This window comes from Solanum stenotomum, chromosome 11 (genome assembly GCF_019186545.1).
Source record: "Solanum stenotomum isolate F172 chromosome 11, ASM1918654v1, whole genome shotgun sequence".
NCBI classification, from domain to species: Eukaryota; Viridiplantae; Streptophyta; class Magnoliopsida; order Solanales; family Solanaceae; genus Solanum; species Solanum stenotomum.
The window spans coordinates 20,981,188-21,001,490 of record NC_064292.1 but is presented as its reverse complement, the minus strand read 5'-3'; the positions used below and the strand labels follow the sequence as shown (position 1 = coordinate 21,001,490).

Genomic DNA, 20,303 nt, shown 5'->3' with positions numbered 1-20,303 from the left:
CATATACTATTGCTTATTATTATTGTGGTTGTCGTTGTATATCTGCTCACACTGTTATGGTGGAGCTATAGTGCTTAGCTATTTAAGTCATCATGTGAGACGCCTAGGTTAGAAATTTTGCATTTCAGGTTCTTGGATAGTGACATCTACAAAGGATACACTGCTTAAATTTTGGCAACTCCTAAGGACTGAATCGCATGACTCAGATTTTTCATTCGAGGACGAATGTTTCTAAGGGGGGATGGAAATTAACACCCCGACTTTTTGAAACGTATAAATTGACTCGTATCTTCGTGGAAAGACCAGGAGGGTGGGTAATAAATTAAGATTGATATTTTATGTGATATTTTAAGTGTTCAAGTGTAGTATCTCAAGTTTTGAAGTTAGGTAAGTGGCAAAATAAAAGTTGGCGAAAGTTACCGTAAATTCCTTTCCAAAGATTTGTCTGAAATTTGGGTCAAATGTCTCTGACGTTTTCTCCCAATCTATTAAGAGTTATGGTACCCGCGACCTATAAAATTTAAGGTCTACGAGTCTAGTTTCCAACACATCAACTCGTTTGTTCATACGACTTCAGAATTGAAAGATATTCTCATTTTTGCAAGACTGCGCAAGAAGCCAGGTGAGGTGGGTCCCTTAGGTCGATGGAACTTTATATATATCATCTTCTTCGACTTTTCTTCATTTTTCCTTCATTTTCCTTAGTGAAGAACCAGAAAACTCACAAAACCTACAAAACCCACTACTCGAACAAGCCAAGTTACTAATTTTCGTGACTTAAGTCCTTGACAAAAGTTGTTCTACGCGTTGAGCTCGTCAATATAGTATAATTTATTTTATCGATTTCCTAGAATATCGTACTTTGGTGTGTGGACAGCAGGGGTTTGGGCATATTTTAATGTTTTGAGGTGTATTACAAACTTATAATCAAGGTAAGACCCTTCTTTCATCAACTCTAGCTTTGATAAGTCGCAAATAGCAATTTGCGACGAAAATACATATCTTTTATCGGATTTTCGTTGTATCTTCTATTCTTTTATGTTGATTATGATCATGTCTTGTTGTAGTATCAAGGGGGGGTTGTGATTAAAGTTATTAGGACATGTGAATTCAGCGAAAAAAGTATGTTAAGGCTATTCCCTACGTACAACATGTTTTCTTAAAGCTTAGAAGCAATGTTTTTGGGTTGTTGTCCTTGATATACTTGTAGCCATGATTGCTGATTGTTGGCTGCTCGAGTTGATATAATCCTCCGTTGTCGGGATTCTTATTTAGTTAGTAGCGTCCCTAAGTTGGACACAACTTAGAGGCTATTTGTATAGGTTGCTTATAACTAAATTGCTCGTTTTTAGCGATTGGATTGTTATTTTTTCCCTTGGGGTTATTGTGGTTAGCTACAGGAATATGATCTATGCCTAGAAGGGTTATGTTCTACCTACAGGGCTATATGGATGCCTAAAAGGGCTATGAATTGCCTACGGGGCTATATTGATTCCTAGAAGGGCTAAGAGTTGCCTACAAAGCTATATTGACGCCTAAGAAGGCTATGTGCTTCCTACAGGGTCATGGTGTTGCCTAAGAGGGCTATGAGTTGTCTATAAGCTATGTTGATGCCTAAGAGAGCTATGTGCTACCTACGGGGCTATATTAATGACTAAGAGGGCTATGTGATTGCCTACGGGGATATGGGACTATCGATAGAGGTATATAGGCTGATTAGCACCTTCCGGGCTTATGGGGGCCTGAGTAGGTGGTCTTGTGTGCTATTTGTACCTGCCGAGCTTATGGGGGATTGGTAGGTTGTTGTTTTATTATTTTTTTTATAAGTTTAGATTTAGGAGCAGGTTAGTACACTTATTTTATCCTTGATTTATTTATCAGATTATTCCAGTATATCAAGATACCTCATCATAGTCTATTGCCTTTCATACTCTGTACATTATTTTGTATTGATGCACATTGCCTTGGGGGTACTGCATTCATGCATGTAGGTCCTGACAGAAGACTGAGTAGATCTCTTTAGCAGCAGGATTGACTTTTATCCGGTTGGCTAGCCCCTTTGCTCCGGAGCTGCCAGAGTTGGGAGGTTTGTTACCTATTGTTGTATATATATTTATGGGTAGGCTGGGCCCTATCCCGCTAATCTTTACTACTCTTAGAGGCTTGCAGACTAGTGTGTGGGGTGTATAGCTATATTATGGCCATACTGGTCTATGTTGTTAGTTTGTTGAAGCTTGTGAGTTGTTTTATGTATTGTATTGATATATACCTTCTTTTAGTTTTGGTATAGATATAATGGTGGCCTTGACGGTCCAATCAGGAATTATGTGCTAGTTGGCCATTTATTTATATGATCTCCTTGGAATAGCTGTTTCTTTTATAGATCAATTGACAGGGGCCTTGCCGGCCTAGGGCTTAGTTTTAATCCGAGATATACTTGTTTTTTTTCTTAATTGTGTGTGGCTGTCATGCGCTAGTAGCAAATGGTTCAGTAGGGTCGACTCGGGCCTGAGTTTTGGCATTAGGAGCCAGTTGCGCCCCTCGAGTTTGGGGCATGACAGATTTGGACCACATGAGTAGATAGCTAAGACGTTAAAGAACCTATACGACTTTACGAAATCGAATTTGGGCGAGTAGAATTCCCAAAAATGATCTTAGCGTGAACAGGTAACATTATGTCTCCGTGTAGGCAGCCAGAGCGGGATTGGTGCCGCCAGAGCGGGGTCGCTATAGCGAGATGGGTCCGCTGTAGAGGGCCAGACGCGACTTAAAGTCCTAAATAAATCACTAAACGACCTAATTTGGCACTTTTCCATTTTTAGAGCTAAGGAACGAACCCCAGGCGACTCCTACTCATTTTTCACCATTCTTGAGGCTAAAGGTAAGATGTTCACTCCCTGAATCTGTTTTTCAATCCGTAAAACATAACAGAACGGGTCAATATTGATGGGGGACGATTTTGTTATAGATTATATAGTGGAAACAACCCTAAATTGGATAATTGGGATCATGGGTTTGATCTGGGGTTCATAGAATTGTTATAATTTTGGGTAATTAGCAATTGTTTACTGATTTACAGTTATTCTGATTGTTTGTAGACCAAGAACAAGCGGAACGAATCCAAAAAGAGAAGGATCAAGTTTCTTAGGGTTTCAAGCTTGTTTCGAGGTAGGTGATGGTTGTGATTTCATGTTGGTGTGATATATGTTTGTAATTGCTTCATTATAATGCATGTATGTATGCGAATGTTGCATTATTGATCACCCTATTCGTAAATGAGGATAATTGAATAATTGAATGCCATGAATCACCTCTTGTTGTATGATTGTGAAAATAGACGTTGTGATTGTGATAGTGGTTTATTGAATGGGCGGGTGTCACGATCCGACATAATAACTGGGATCGATTGCCACTTTTCGGCATAAATATGGGATCAGTTGCCACATTCCAGCATAAACATGGGATCGGCTGCCATGTTTCGGCACACTAACTTGAATCGAGTACCATGAACCGTTATGCTAACATTTTGGGTTTGGGTTCCATGAGAGGACCATTGAATTGGTTCTGTGAGAGGACCATTGAATTGTGTTGTGTATCTACTTGTGATGATTACATTCATATCTAATGATGATTGATATTGGAAGATTATATGATGCTCTAAATTGATAACCAATGTGTATTATTGAGAATGTGGGATGCTACATTGATCCTGAAAAGATGAGTAATATTGTATATGTTCGGTATATGCCTGTTTTATAATGTTGTGGTTACTTGCATGTGTTTCACTTAATGAGATTGCCTCGTGATCCTATCAGTACACTGTGGTTGTGTACTGATACTGCACTTGCTCTTTCTTTATTGAGTACAAGGCATCTTCAGGTGGCTATTGATAGACTTCAGCTAGGTGACTAATGAGCATGACCGGATTCAAGGGTGAGCCAGTTCTTTCGGACTGCCATGGATCTTTCTTGTTTAAGTCCACTCTTTTTGAACTCAGACTATTTCTTAAAGGTGTTGTTTAGTTTCGGGTTGTACCCCTTGCTCTTAGACTTGTCGTTAGTAGAATTTTGGTACAATGACTTTCAGGTTCTAGGGGTTGAATTTCCGCATTAGATTGGTTAGTTAATTGTTTAAACCTTTGGAGTATATGGGAACTCCGCATTTTTATTGTTATTTAAACTTGTTTTTGTAGCTTAAATGTGTATTTCTTGGGTTAAGTTAATTAGTTGGGCTGTAGTTTTGGTTCTCCCACCGGAGAGTTAGTGTGGGTGCCAATCACAATGGTCTAGGTCGTGACAATATATATATATATATATATATATATACATACATACATACATATTGTTATACCCCATTTTAACCGGGTCAAAATAGTGTACAACATTTGGTGCTTCCTAAGTTAATTACTAAGTCAAGAAGTCGCCACCTAATTAATTACGATGAATTAGGGCACCTAAATTGATTAAAGTCAATGTCTAAAGTTAACTTCATTTTAAGGTCTTATTAAACATGAGATTCTAGGTACGGGTTCAATTAATCTAAAGGGAAGGGATTAGGCATCCTTTAAGATCCATTAAAAATGGTTTACCGGCCGAACTTAAATTACTTAATTAGGCTAAGGTGTCAAAACAAGTGATAAAAAGATAAAGTAGTTGATTAGGAAGAAGATTTAGTGTTTAAAAAAAAGTAGTAATTTTTGTATTTGAAAATAATGTGGGTTTAGAAAAGTTTTACACTCAAACACATGAACCAAGACAATCACAAAACAAGAGTTGATTTTTATATATAAAACATTTGTTGTTGAAATCTTTATTTTTTAATAAATAAATCATCCTAGTCAACCCGCATGCTAAGTTGAGCTAGATCAACTTCTGGACTTCATATCATTTGCAACTTATGGTCCAAGATTTAACTTAAGCCAATTTATGAAATATTTTAAACTCTAAAGGGTGACTTAATTAATAACTAAATATTTTTCAAAATGTCTACATGAAGGATTAGTTAACTACCAAGTACGTCAAACAAAGTTACCAAAACAAACACACAAATATTCATAGCGAAAATAACATAAAGAAAGTTAGGAATAAGCAACTAAAAGAAGAGTGAAGTCGAATGCTTGTCACTTTCTCTTGTTTTTTCTTCTCGATGGAGTTTCTAGGGAGCTAGAAACACAAATGACAATGTATATGCAATTTTTTGAGTCTTGTAGTGAGGTCGAGTCGTAAAGTAAGACTCTTTGACTCCGGTATGTACATGTAAACAAAGATAAGAAAGAAAATAAGAATTAGATAGTAGGAAAGTCAATTTCAACAACTCAAAATTAAAAACATATAAAGCAGATGACATAGAAAGGATTCAAACAAGTCATCAAACTTACAATATCTAGTGTAGTATACCAAAATTTGGTGTTCCTAAAGTATATAAATTTAAACGAGACAGTTGGTCACTTAGTGTAGCATCCTTAAAATTAAGATCACTAAACATTTTAGATGATTCACAACATAACATTTAGTATGTAAATGGGAAGTAGAATCAATTTCTATAAAGTAAGTTAACATGTATAAATAACAATTAACTATAACACAGGGAGCAAGGCCAAATTCATTAATATTAGTTATTATAATCAAAACAGAATTTAAGACTTTGCAGATGCATTTTTTAGGTGTAGAATTTAATCATGATCTCTTACAAGTTCTTAGCTATAAAATTATCCATCCTATAGATCACATGCTACATTTTGTCTTAGTATTCGATCAAGAACAGAACGAATCATGTTGGTAAAATAGGGAGAAACAAACACTGATATGGTTTCTAGCTTCCAAATCGTATTTAGAACATGGTACACATAATGGTTAAGCAAATAAAATCACAAACAAATCTTTTAGCAGTTGAGATTTATGAATATCAGAGAAAAAAACAAAATACATTACTTTTATTCATGACATACACTAAACTATTGGAAATGAAACAAAACAGGTTTAGCTCTAACCTTTTTGTGGGCAGTGAACCAGGTTGTCGATGAAGGATCTACTTCGTTCCTCCGACAAATTAGCAAATAAAGACTATAGTAGACTCGTTAGATTATATTGAAGTGCAAAATATGTGATGTTCTTGTGAATGTTTAGCCTTTGAAAAAGTAGTTTTGATAGTGAAAAATGATAGAGAAAAAAAATGGAATTCTTGTGATGATATCAAGATGTTTTTATAAGTGAATACAAATGTTATGGTATTTGTTGAGCGGGAATCTTGAGTTTCAGATTTTGAATATTGGTCAAGATAAGCATTCAAACTCGAACATTGGAATTTTGGACGAACTTGGCAGCCTTCACGTGACTTAGTCAGATCCAAACAGAAAGAGATGGAGACTGATCTAGAAAAGCTTACCCTTTGCACAAAAATGGCATTCAAAATCTGATTTCGCCCAAAGAAGTTTGGAGTTTTGTCTCAAATGGTATAGGGAGGGAAAGTGAGTCTTAAGAGCTGGATAGAGATTAAAACCTAATTCATTCAGGCTGAACCTATTCTGATATTTTGTTGTGAAGAGGGCTGGCGGATTTGGGCCTATTTGAATCAGGTGGGCTTAATTGATTAACAAGAACTGGACTTCGTTTTTGGTTATTATAAGAGCTGAATTTTGTAGTCTTTCCATCTTTAAATTAATTCGTTTGAGCTTCTAAGTTAATAACTAGTGTAATATATATTATGGAAAAAGTTTAGAAAGTAAGAAACTTGAAATAAAGTAACGACATACTATTTTAAACAAGACGACATTAAAGTACTAATAGTAACGTTGATAATAAAAGTATAATTTTGAAATAGTGGAACTGATAATAAAAATATGATAATCATTGAAATAATAAAAGTTAAAGTAATTACGATAGCAATAGAGATAAATAGAAAATAATAGAAAATTATAAAGTATTCGACTTATTAGCAACTTAGAAGCTCAACGAAATAAATTAGAAGAGAGGAGGGACAAAATTTGGTGTCAACACATATATTAAAAAAAAGTCTCGTTTCTCTATCCTTTTGTGCTATCAGTCATTTTCCTTTTTTGTTTCTTTTTTATCCTTAGGTTTGTGATCCCAATAGTCATTGGTATCTAGCAGATAGTGGCTTGACTCCTGGGAATTTACTAGTGCTTACTGGAAAAAATCTCAGCCATATGACTGTCGATCTTTGTCCTACTGCCATATACCAGGGTTCAGCTGATAACTATGTGGCCACTACTTGTGGTGGAATGTAGACATGGCTTGTTGAGCTTTTAAGTGGCTTTACAATATTCAGTTTACACAAATACTGAGTTGTTCAGCTACATCTTGTAGAACATCACTTGCATTTAGGCTTATACCTCAGAGCAATGCAATATTGGATTATTCTGCGATTACAGCTCCTGGCTATGTTATTCCTCAGAGCTACGTGCCAATATTTGTAAGCCAGTTTATGGATGACCTTTCTGCCGAGAAAGACATGCTTTGTAGCAATACTGATAATGCTTATGTAAGTACTATTTATTTTCAGATGGTCAAATGGTGTTTCTTGAAGTCAATAGCACAGGCAAAATCCTTTTTCTGCAAAGTTTTAATGCTATGGGGTCTGTTTTGGTTTTATGCCGAGTAAAAACTTCAATTTAGGTGTGAGTGCCTCATAATCAAATTTTGTTCCTTTTTCTCTCAAGTCTTATCAACTCTTTTTACCGACCAGTACAAAAAAACAGTTCATTAATATGGAAAAACCAGCACTAAGATGGTGTTTGTCAGTTTCAAAACACCCTATACAATCATTTTCCTCCTATAATTGAATAACGTCAATGAAGCTCTGGTCTTCGTATGCGTCTACTAACTTCCACAAGAGGACTAGAATCTAAGGTACTTGTATTTCAGCAATTGTACTGATGCACCTCTACTTCCTTTCTCTCTGTAGAACCCAGCATACCTAAAGAATGATCGTTCAAAGCTTTTTCATCCTTTTCCTGATCTTATAACCGTTCACAATTACTACTATGCTCCTGTTAGAACATGAATAGGTTTATACAATCCTATTAGAATATGAATAGGTTCATACAATCCTATTTAGAATATAAATAGAAATACAAATAGAAATAGGAATAGTAAATAGTATCCTACTTGGTAAAAGATTGTATTCTAGTGCCTATAAATAGGGTCTCAATGTAATAATGTAGACACAACAACAATTCAATAATATTCTTTTCCTATATTTCTCACATGGTATCAGAGCTTCTACGATCTTGGTATAAAATCAAAGAACTTCCACTGCCGGTGGGTGGCTATTACCCATATATGCCGCCTGTCTGGCCGATAATTGTGTTAAGAGAAGTGACATCAATGATATATGCATGAACCCCATATTCAAGGGAAGAAAACTCAGTCAGACAGGTCGTCGTGCGTCAATTTCCGATGACTTTCTAGGAATGTTTTGTGTCAACCTCATATTCGTCGGTATTTGTGTAGCATCGTGCTATCTTTCTGGTAACTACTTTTTCATATTCAATTTGTGTAGCACCGAGCCATCATTCTGGTGACTACTTTCTATATATAATTTGTGTAGCACTGTGCCATCTTTCCGGTGACTACTTTTTCATATCTGATTCATGTAGCACCATGCAATCATTCAGGTGTCTACTTTTTCATATTTAATTTTTTAAGCACTGTGCGATCTTTCTGGTGACAACTTTTTTCATATTTAATTTGTGTAGCATAGTTCCATCCTTCCGATGACTACATTTTTTTGCATATCTGATTTGCGTAGCACCGTGCATCTCTCCAGACTACTTCTCATATTTAACTTGCGTAGTATCGTGGATTTTTTTGAACTACTTTCTCATGATTGAGTTGCATAGCACCGTGTATCTTTACGGTGACTCTTCAGATTTGATTTTCGTAGTTCCATTCATCTTTCCGGTGACATCTTAAATCTGATTTGTGTAGGATTGTGCCATCATTTCGACCCTACCCATATAATTTCTCTTTTTCAGTAGGGTCGTGCCATCATTCCGACCCTACCCATATTATTTCTCTTCTTGAATAGGGTCGTGTCATCAATCCGACTTTTCCTATATAATTTTTATTTTCTAGTCGGATCGTGTCATCATTCCAGTCCTTTGGTGGTGATGGAGAAAATCTAATACCATATATGGATCTTTCTTTCTTTCGCAGTAAAATCTCATCATTCTTCTTACCAAGAATATAGCCTTCGTTATCTACCAGCTAGCATAAATCCAAATTGGTTCTCCATTTCTTGTCGTATTTCTAAGTCTACGCTCTATCATTCTTTCTCAAAAAAGAGTTTTATCTTATGACGCATGAATTTAATGCCACGATTTGCACATCTTGTAACAATTCCATTCCCGAAAAATTTCATTGACAGTGCTAGGTGATCTGATACATCCCAAAGAGTAAAGAAACAATTGTCTTCAACTTCATTTCCATGAAGTATCTAGTGCTAAGCATGTTTCATGTTTAATCATCTAACATAAAACATGAGACCTCCTAGGGGGATTTGGTCCCTTAACTCATGTTTTTTCTCTTGTTGCATGTTGAGCATGGAGATTCAACTCTCGTACCACAATGTAGTTTTATTTGGACAAATAGTCTCCTAGGAAGATGGACATTCTTTGTTTACCTTGAATGAACAATTTCACATGAACTAGAGGATAAATAACTTCATTTGAATGCAGCATGAATATACATGTCCTTCTAGGAGAAGAGGAGACATCTCATTCTAGGTCAAGATCAACGTGTGACTTGAGACAATCTTAAAAAATGGAAATATCAATATGAAATTTTAAATGTGTCCGCTTCTTTACATACTGAACCTAGGATTACCTTCTCTTTTGATACTTTTGTAGCTTTAGTTGGATATACTCTTCCTTACATAACACGTCTTTTGTAATTGCACAAAAAGTGAAAATTGTTCTTGTGGTGGTAACAAAAACACTTGATGTTAGTATTTCTTTTTCTATATTGGTGGTTGATACCACATGAGTTAGTTGAAGTTTGATTTTAGTTACTGCAGTAGTTTTTAGTAAAATAAGTTGTCTCGTTTAAGATAAATTTGAAATTTGAATTTAGTTAGGTTGTTTTAGTTGTTGAGATATTTTAGGATTTTTGAATTTTAAATTATGCAGATTATATGTTTTATGTTGGCTATTTAAAGTCCATCAATGCTTGATAAAATTATTAAAAGCTACTGAAAGTCATTTTAATCCATTGAGAGACATTTCAATTAATTCTTTTTGCTGCCCCATTTTTTAAAATCACCAACAATGGTATCAAGAGCTTCGGGATCTGTGAAATTTTCCAAAGAACTAGCATACCATTTTTAACCTGTACGGGCTACCCTTTCAATCCATCAGGGCTACTTTTTCAACTCGTGCTTTTTTCAACACACATGTTTTTCTCAACCAATTTTTAACCAAAAATGATGGCCAACAACCATCTCTCTTTGAATGCCCAAAAATTTTCATAGACCGAAACTATCAAATTTGGTCTATAAGCATAAAATCATACTTTGAAATTTGATATGTGATGTGATGGAAGAAAAACCCTTACAACCTCTCCTAGCAAATCCTACAAAAGTTCAAATTAAAGTACTTTCAAATAAACAACTAAACAAGACAATGTCATGGAAAGTATTTTTGAAGCACAAAATCAAAAGAAGAAATTTTGCAAGTTCAAAAACAATGAAAAAATCGCGCATTAACTACCAAAGTAGAAATTAAGGAGGAACATATTTTCAATTGCAGTAACAAAAACAAAGGAGGAGTGTTGAAGTCAGTGGCGTAGCCAGGAATTTCATGAAGGGTGTCCAAACTTTTAATAGTAATTTTTTTTAAAAAAAAATGATGATTTAAATTACCAAAACAAATAATTAAGTTAAGCAATATTTAATTAAATATAAGAATATTTTTAATAGAATTACAAGTGTATAATTCAAAACTAACATAAAGACAAAATAAACTACTATTGAAAACATAATTTATATATATTATTACAATTGTACTTAACGAGGTTTCATATCCTGAAACGTTTTTATAACTGAAGTTCTTTTTGTTGGATCAAATTCTAGAGTATTTAAATCAATGCTTTGTTTTTTAGAAGAATGTGACAACATCTCTAATTGATCTACCGTTGTTTCTTTATTTGGTTGACTTAGTGAAGTCGAACTTTTTTTTGGTACTCTATTATAATAATTCCTCATGTCCATTGAAACTTGAAACTAAAATATTAAGTTGGTTATTTTTGTTATAAAATAAAAGAAAGAGAAGAAAAAATAGAGAGAGAATTATTGAGATTCTATTCTTAATAATATTGTGATATAATTTGGGTGAATGAGTCTCCTATTTATAGAGAAAGAAAACCTTATTCCACAAGGAAAAAGTATTAAAATTTAAGGAAATCTTATTCCACAAGAAAAAGGTATTAAAATTTAAGGAAATAATTCAATTTTAATTGAAAAAAATCCACAAGGAAAAAATATTAAATTTAAGGAAATCGTATTCCACAAGGAAAATGTATTAAAATTTAAGGAAATAATTCAATTTTAATTGGAAAAAAAATAGTTAGAGGAGGTAAGATTCGAACTTGGGCATGTTTATATACTTAGTTAAATTCAAGAAGTCAAAATAATTACAGAAAAATGAAACACTCCTGCGGGAAGAGTAGATTCGCGATAGGAATTGCCAACGCCACTACGCTTTACTTTGTTATTTCAGGGTGTCCAAATTCTATATATACCAAATACAAAATCAAAACTTTACGTGTATATACCGTATTATTTTTCGACGAATGGTGTCCAATTGGACATCCTGGAGCCTACGTGGCTCCGCCCCTGGTTGAAGTTTGCTTTTAGTTACTACAGTACTCTTTAGCAAAATAAGTTGTCTAGTTTAAGATAAATTTGAAATTTGAATTTTTGTTAGGTTATTTTAGTTGTTGAGATATTTTAGGATTTTTGAATTTTAAATTATGTCAATTATATGTTTTATATTGGGCATTTAAAGCCCATCAATGCTTAATAAAATTATTAAAAGCTACTGAGACATTTCAATCCATTAGAGACATTTCAATTAATTTTTTTTGCTGCCCCTTTTTTCTAAAAAACACCCACAGAATTGGACCATGGATATTTTGGTCTGAATACAACATAAGAAGACATCTCATTCTTGGTCTGGATCAGCAGGTCGCCCGAGACAATCTAAAGAAGGAACCATCACTCAGAAGTGTTCTTTCAGATCCCTTATTGTAAGTTTTAATTTGTCAAATGGACTTTTCTCCTTCTTTTCTGGTTAAATATAGCAGCATATTTACTGCATGAGTATATCAAACATCTTATACTTTCTTAGTCTCAAACTTTTAACCTAATAAATAGACATCCCTTACTTCCATTTATAGCAAGAAGTTCAAGAAACGTTGGCCTAGTTTGACTAAAGGTCTTGCAGAAGTTTTCAAGATTATATTTTCTTCAAAAATTTCCTAGCAAATTAATGCAGATAACTTTTTCTTTTTAATGATGTTTGAAGGAAAAAATGCTAGGCAACTGTAAAACTAACAGACATAACATGACGATACAGATGCCTTAAACTTGCAAACAGAACCACTGAAATGGTCTAAAGAGTTGGTATAAGGGATGTTTGAAGGAAAAAATGCTAGGCAACTGTAAAACTAACAGAGACATAACATTATAGATGCCATATACTTGCAAACGAAACTGCTGATAAGGTCTAAAGAGTTGGTATGCCCTCTCTACATGGTATTCATATTAGAAATGTGGTTTGGTTACAGGAGCTATGAGATATTGAACAAACGTGCACGACTCTATGGAACTGAGCTAGCTCTGGTTTCTTATGCTGGAAATATTTACAGAGACTTTTTGCTACCCTCAATTGTGTGGACTTAATAAATAAGTATAACAAAAGTCTAACTTACATGCGGCTCACACCCCAACCTCCAACAGAGGAAAAACAATAAGCAGAGAAGTCAAAACCTCTACCACTGTTAGTTGAGTTGCTGTGAGTTCCCTCTGCGATATGGAAAACGTTGAATATCAATAGAGCCAAAAAGTGGCCTTTGGCTAAATATAAGAAACAATTGAAAGCTGCATCTTGAGCCGTGGAGCTTTATTTTAAAATCCATGTATATCACCAAGATTAGAGCTATTACGTGTTTTAGAATGTGCAGAAGTGGGGTAAATACTATAAATATCTCGTAACAGTTGTGAAATTGCACAAAGTTTTCAGATGATTTTTGGTGCTATTTTGCAAATTTTTAGCAGCTTCACGCATTTTGAGGCCGAGATGAACTCGAGCATTAAAAGCAAGTAAAGCATTAAAAGAAACGCATCAATTCCCCTGCTGAGACTTAACCAGAATAGAACCAAGAAGTGGATAAAGAATTTGGAACTTGCAACTGTGTTTTCCTATGAAAAGGTAGGAATATATTGTGCTCTTGAAAAGCTATATTTCCTTCTCTTCCTTGGCCCTTAAACTAGTTAAATAGTTCATGACAACAGTGTGCTGCAGTACACAGAGTGTTGGATACTTGGACTGAGCATATTAGTTTCAACTTCCCTTGTCAAGTGTTAAAATGGAAATTTTTGTAGCCCCCTTAACTGAAGTTGATAGTCGTAGTCTCTTGTTTATTTACCCCCACCCTCCCCACGCCAAGCTTGTATCATTGTTTTCTTGTAGCTCCATTCATGATTCATATTAGCATATGAATGGCTAATTAGTGTATAGTTTCTTGCATCTGGAAAATATAATTACTTTACCGTTACAATGTGAAACATTCCAGTGGCACATTCCTTGAAGATGCTATGTTTGTTTCATTCGGACATTCCTTTGGTGGTCTCAAGCTGAAAAGGGTTATTGATATGGTAGGAGTTTTTGTCTTCTTCTCTAGCCATTTTTCCTGTTCTCATAAGAATATGAAGATTATAAATTGGTATGAGCTACCACAGACTTTGAGCAAACCATACATGGGATATTGGCGCAACTGCTTCATGGACAAAGCAACTCTTGCTTGAACATCATATTCCTTTTTGGTTTCATGTTGTTGTCTTCATTTCTTGGGTTAGTGATGAATGAGTCAAGAACATAATCACATTCATCTCATCATGACAGGCAAGATGTACCCTCTGCAATGCTGAAATTGAGCGTAGTTCCTTAATACCTAACCATGGTTAGCTCCAGTTCATTTATTTCTTTCTCTCTACATTTATTTATACGTTATATACATATATTCTCCTTCAGACTTTCTTTTTTCTAAAAAAAATTGTTCCCTAACAAACACACTCTACCTGATTCTTTCTGGCCTCTTACTCAATTTTCAATGATTTTTTTCTCATTAATTCTGCCATCTGGTTTACACTATGGATTTCATCTTCAGTACTGAGAGCTGCTGCCGCAGCAGTAAAGCATGAGGATGACCAAAGACTTTTCCACAATGCTGCCCTTAGAAAAGAAGAGGGAGACATTACAGTAAGCTTTGATTTTCCCCATTTTGCTGCAAACTGCGAAGTAGAGCTCATTGTCTTCAGTTTTCTGGTAAAAGGAACTATCTTAACCTGGTATTAACTTTTATGCAATGACATGCCAATTAATATTTCCTAGTCAATTTTTCCGTCTCAAGGTATGTTGCTCGAATATGGGTGTCGGCACCCAATACGGTAGCAGATATAGAAGTTGGACTTATATTACCTGAATCATAGGATTCGGGAATATGGATAGGAGTATGGGGTGGTTTTTATGAAAGAACCAATAAAAGTATATATCTGACAGCTAATTGAAGTTATCAAATTAAAACTTGTATAATCATCTTTTTTGTGTAATATCTTTCTACAAGTTATCTCGTATAATAGCAAAGTGTTCTTGGCTATAGAATAGTCAAAAGTACCCAAGCTAGTTTGACTGAACCCAGTATGGATCGGACACCCACATCCAAATCGCGTCGGATCGACACTCGATGTGGAAAGGATTTGTTAGATCTGAACTGCACAGGATTATATATTTGGAAATTACCTAGTGAAAATGATAATGTTGATTATGTACCTTAACATGGTATAATGGTTTATGTTCTATTCTCATCTGTATATTTTTCTTTTGATGGTGAAGTCAAAACCTTGTTGAAGGACTTCCCTTCGGTAGATTTGGCTTTTGGGAAAGCAAAGGCTTAGCCAGTAGTTGCTATCCTTTTCTGGCCTCGGAACAAGTTTGGAGATTTAGTGATATCTATGTTCATCCATATTTAGGCTCTGTTTTAGATTATGGCAAACCACAAATTTCTTGCTTCATTGACCTATAAATGTTTGAAATTTGAAATGATCTTTGTTTAATATACCTGTGAATGATTCTTTGAAATCCTCATTACTTTATACCTCCCAGGAAAATGGTGATCTTCCTTCCGAAAATGGACCCACCCCATAAGGGTGTTCAGTATCCATTCTCAGTGAATGAGAAAGTTCTTATAAGGGTGACATATTTGCGCCTGTGCATTTTAAATTCTTGGAATCTATAGAAAAGAATTCACCAAATTACAGTAATGCGTGCGGAACTGTGCAGGGAAACAGGAGAACACCAGAAAAAATTGTTGGAAAGGAAGCTGTTAGTTGTTATGTTTTAGGACTGCAGCCTTTTATTTATTTACTGCAGTAAATTAGCTTTAGTTTTCCTCAAATAACTTTTTTACCTAGTCTCTAGGAGTTTGTTTATCTTCAGCAGATGTGTTGCTGATTTTTAGGAAGACCATGAAGTTAGTTATTTATTATAAGTGTAAGTCTTAGGCAGTGAGAAATGATTGAATTATCAAATAAAGTTATCTCTTCTTTCTTGTTCTTCATTGCTTTATAGTTCTAATATTTCATCATTCTTAAGTTCTCCTTTGTTCTTTTTCTGGGTTTCCACATTAATTTAACTACAATTGGTATCAGAGCATTTTATTCTTGAGGGACTTGTGTGTTCATTAATTTGTTTTAGTGAATTCTATGGACGGAGAAGCAAGTTTTTCTTCAATGGCACCACCAGCTTTTAATGGAGAAAGTTATCAGATCTGGGCAGTCAGAATGCAGACATATCTAGAAGCTTTGGATCTCTGGGAAACTGTAGAAGATGATTACGAGATTGTTCCCTTACCAAACAATCCCACAATCGCGCAGATTAAAAATCACAAGGAAAGGAAAACCATGAAATCAAAGGCAAAGGCATGCTTGTATACAGCAGTTTCATCCACCATCTTTACTCGTATTATGTCCCTGAAGTCAGCAAAAGAGGTATGGGATTATCTGTTATGAAGGAGATGAAAGAATTCGAGGGATGCAAGTGCTAAATTTAGTACGTGAGTTTGAGCTGCAAAGGATGAAGGAAAGTGAAACCATAAAGGAGTATTCTGACCGACTTCTTAATATAGCAAATCAAGTCAGATTGTTGGGTTCCACTTTAAACGATTCAAGGATTGTTGAGAAAATCCTTGTAACAGTACTTGAAAAATTTGAGGCTACTGTTACAACCTTAGAAAATACTAAGGACTTGTCCAAAATTACACTAGCGGAGCTCTTAAGTGCTTTTCAAGCACAAGAGCAACGACGTGTAATGAGACACGAAGGAATTGTTGAAGGAGCCCTATTAGTTAAACATCAAGATGATGGAAGAAACAAGAAGAAGCAGAACAAGAAGATGCAAGGACAAAATAGTGAGAATTTTGCTAAAAGCAAGAAGGCTAGCTATCCTCCTTGTCGGCATTGTGAAAAAAAAGGTCACCCTCCTTTCAAATGTTGGAGGAGACCTGATGCAAAATGCAGCAAGTGCAATCAACAGGGTCATGAAGCTGTAATCTGTAAAGCCAAAATTCAGCAGCCAGAAGTTGAAGCTCAAGTTGCAACATGAAGGTCTTTGAAATGACAGACCTTGGACTGATGGCGTACTTTCTTGGAGTGGAGATCAAACAAAATGAAGACAATGTGTTCATTTGCCAGAAAAAATATGCTCAAGAAATCCTAAAAAAGTTTCATATGGAAGACTGCAAAGTTATGAGTACTCCAATGAACCAAAAGGAAAATTTTTCCAAAGATGATGGAACTGAAAAGGTGGATGAGGCATATTATAGAAGTCTTATTGGCTGCTTGATGTATTTGACTGCAACTAGGCCTGATATTCTGTATGCAGTGAGTTTTTTGTCTCGGTTCATGCATTGTGCAAGTGATTTACACTTGAGAGCAGCTAAAAGAATTGTCAGATACATCAAGGGAACTATCAACTATGGTGTTAAGTTTCACAAAAGTCAGAAGTTTAGACTTAACGGATTTTCCGATAGTGATTGGGGTGGTGCACCTGATATGAAGAGTACTTCAGGTTTCTGTTTCAATCTTGGATCAGGAGCTTTCTCTTGGTATTCCAAGAAACAAGATATAGTAGCACAATCAACAGCCGAGGCAGAATTTATTGCTGCAACAGCAGCTGTGAATCAAGCACTATGGTTGAGGAAAATTATGTGTGATCTGAATATGGAGCAAAAAGAAGGGACTGAGGTTTTTATTGATAACCAAGCTGCAATTTCTATTGCTAATAATCCAGTTTTTCATGCAAAAACGAAGCATTTCAATATTAAGTTGTTTTTCTTAAGAGACGTGCAGAAACATGGAGATGTAAAGCTTCTTTATTGCAAGAGTGATGAGCAGGTTGCTGACATTTTCACCAAGCCCCTTTCCCTCAGCAAGTTTGAGTTTTTCAGAGAAAAACTAGGAATTAGCAGTTCCTAAACCAAGGAGGAGTGTTAGTTGCTATGTTTTAGGACTGCAGCCTTTTATTTATTTACTGCAGTAAATTAGCTTTAGTTTTCCTCAAATAACTTCTTTACCTAGTCTCTAGGAGTTTGTTTATCTTCAGCAGATGTGTTGCTGATTTTTAGGACCATGAAGTTAGTTCTTTATTATAAGTGTAAGTCTTAGGCAGTGAGAAATGATTGCATTATCAAATAAAGTTATCTCTTCTTTCTTGTTCTTCATTGCTTTATAGTTCTAATCTTTCATCATTCTTAAGTTCTCCTTTGTNTAGAAAAGAATTCACCAAATTACATTAATGCGTGCGGAACTGTGCAGGGAAACAGGAGAGCACCAGAAAAAATTGTTGGAAAGGAAGCTGTAATCACATCACAGTGTCTTAATGGCTGGTTAGCTGTCTGAGCATTTCGTTAATTTTGCTTATCTGCTGCAGTTTGAATGTCAATTTAGATCACTAACATTTATTGCATGGAATATGCTGTGCAGTTTTTAGCTTAAATTACTGAAATCTTAGTTATACACGTGCAAGACCATCCAATTTAGAGAAGTAACGAATTTGACAGCTCACAACATAAGCCATCATTTTGATATTAATTGAGTAGGCTTTGGTTCTGCAATGTAGTCTCAATTGTATTTTATGGTGTCTTATATTAGATTAATAAATATGATAAGACATTTTGGACATTCTGGACTCTTGCAAGTTGTTTTCTGTGTGTCATTGCAAGTCTATCTAGGTCATGTTCATTTCATAGTTTACCACTTTATTTCCATACATGCACCTTGTCACACAATTTAGTCCAATTCACAATAGTATAAGAAACAGATATACCTTATTTCAGGAAAGATGTGTGTGTTGGTATGCAACTGAAATATTCAAGCAACAAGTGAAGAAATGTGATTCTTGTGTTCAGTTATCCTCTAAAAACTCAATGAAATTCTGTCACTAGGAGTTTTTAGTCCAATGTGAGAAAATCAATCCTTTTTTTTAATTATGACATATGTCATGTTCCACGATATTGAAAAGAATCGTATTTCAATTGCTAGTGATGATGTAGTTCCTGCGAATTCTCTCATTCATTCTGTGTCATAAGATATTAATACATTTTCCCTTTTATAATATGTTTTAAACAACTATATGGTGCCACAATGCTATGCTAAATAACTATTTGGCTCCTTTTACAATATATGAGGCTGGTTGCTGGACATATGATACTTCTACCTGTGACCATTTAAGTCCTAATAAGCAGATTGCAGTCATGGCTGAGACTAACACTTCCTGACAAATGTGCTGCATTCAAAAGTTGCTGGAATATTCTCCTGTACTGACAGTGAATTGCGGTTCTCCTTGTTTAAGGATCGCTAAAATGATATTCTCAATTTCTACAGATATTTGCTTAAGATTATGGACAGTGGAGAGAATATTCGTTTGCAGTACCGCTCTCTGCGTAAGTTCCTTCCTACACAGGAAACAGAGGAAAGATGCCTGTCACAGACAGTTCAGAACAGTAGCTGATAAGATGATTTACAACCAATTTCCATGTGGATTATGTTGTAGGACCTAGCTCCCTCTATACTCAAGTTTGAAGATGTAACTTTTTTTCTTGTAACATAACGTCTGGTACATGTTTATGCTGAGGAAGAAGGGATTCAGAGTTTGTCAAAATCCTTAAATAGTTGCTTGTATAAGATTGTAAAGAAACACCACTCCCTTTGTGAGATAAATTTGAGGATAATAAGATGCTCATTTTTTTTATTTTTTTTGAAAATTCCCTGTATGATGGATCAGGTTAATTTTTTAGTGCTCATCTATGTTTTCATTCACCATTGATTTACTATGTGCAAATGTAACGTTTACTTACTTTCCTGGACCCTATTTTACTGTTGTATTCACCACTTATCAATTGCAGGTAAATTTCTGACACTCGTATTCAGAATTTGGGAGACATTGTTGTAAATCTTGTGTTAATTCTTCTCTCTATTTTTTGTTGGTTTGTCCATCCTGATCGACTAAATTTGGATTCGCGCTGAGAAGTCTAACATTCGGGGTACAACACTCCCTAACAAACGCAGCTTTGTATACAAGACTTGAATTCCAGATCTAAGCCTGGTTGGTAGAAAAATTCTTCTTAATTCCAATAGAATGCATAAGTTTTGACTGTCTTCTTTCCATATTATTCCATTTTGTGTGACATTTGACAAAAGCATGGAGTATAATTTAGTGGATTTAAATGCTTGAAAATTGTAATAAAATAAAGCAGTATCTAATATTTTTTAAAGAACGGAAAAGGGCTAAAGATACCTCTGAACTGTGAGAAATAAGCCACTTAGACCCTCCATTATATTTTGGGATCAAAAATACCCTCGCAGCCTCACCTTTATCCCAAGAGATCACAAATATCCTCAAGAGTTAATTACTCAATTTTTTAGTGACATGGCAAGCCACATGGGACTAATCCCTCCACCTAAGCGTTGCAACTCGGATTTACTACAAAAGAACTAGACCTTTGTCGCCA

The 20,303-nt window shown here is 35.1% G+C and overlaps 1 pseudogene; it reads left to right on the top strand.

Annotated features, from left to right (window-relative positions):
* LOC125844661 (uncharacterized) overlaps positions 1–19,600 on the top strand; it is a 46,053-nt pseudogene extending 26,453 nt beyond the window's left edge.
* The last annotated feature ends 703 nt before the right edge of the window (positions 19,601–20,303 follow it).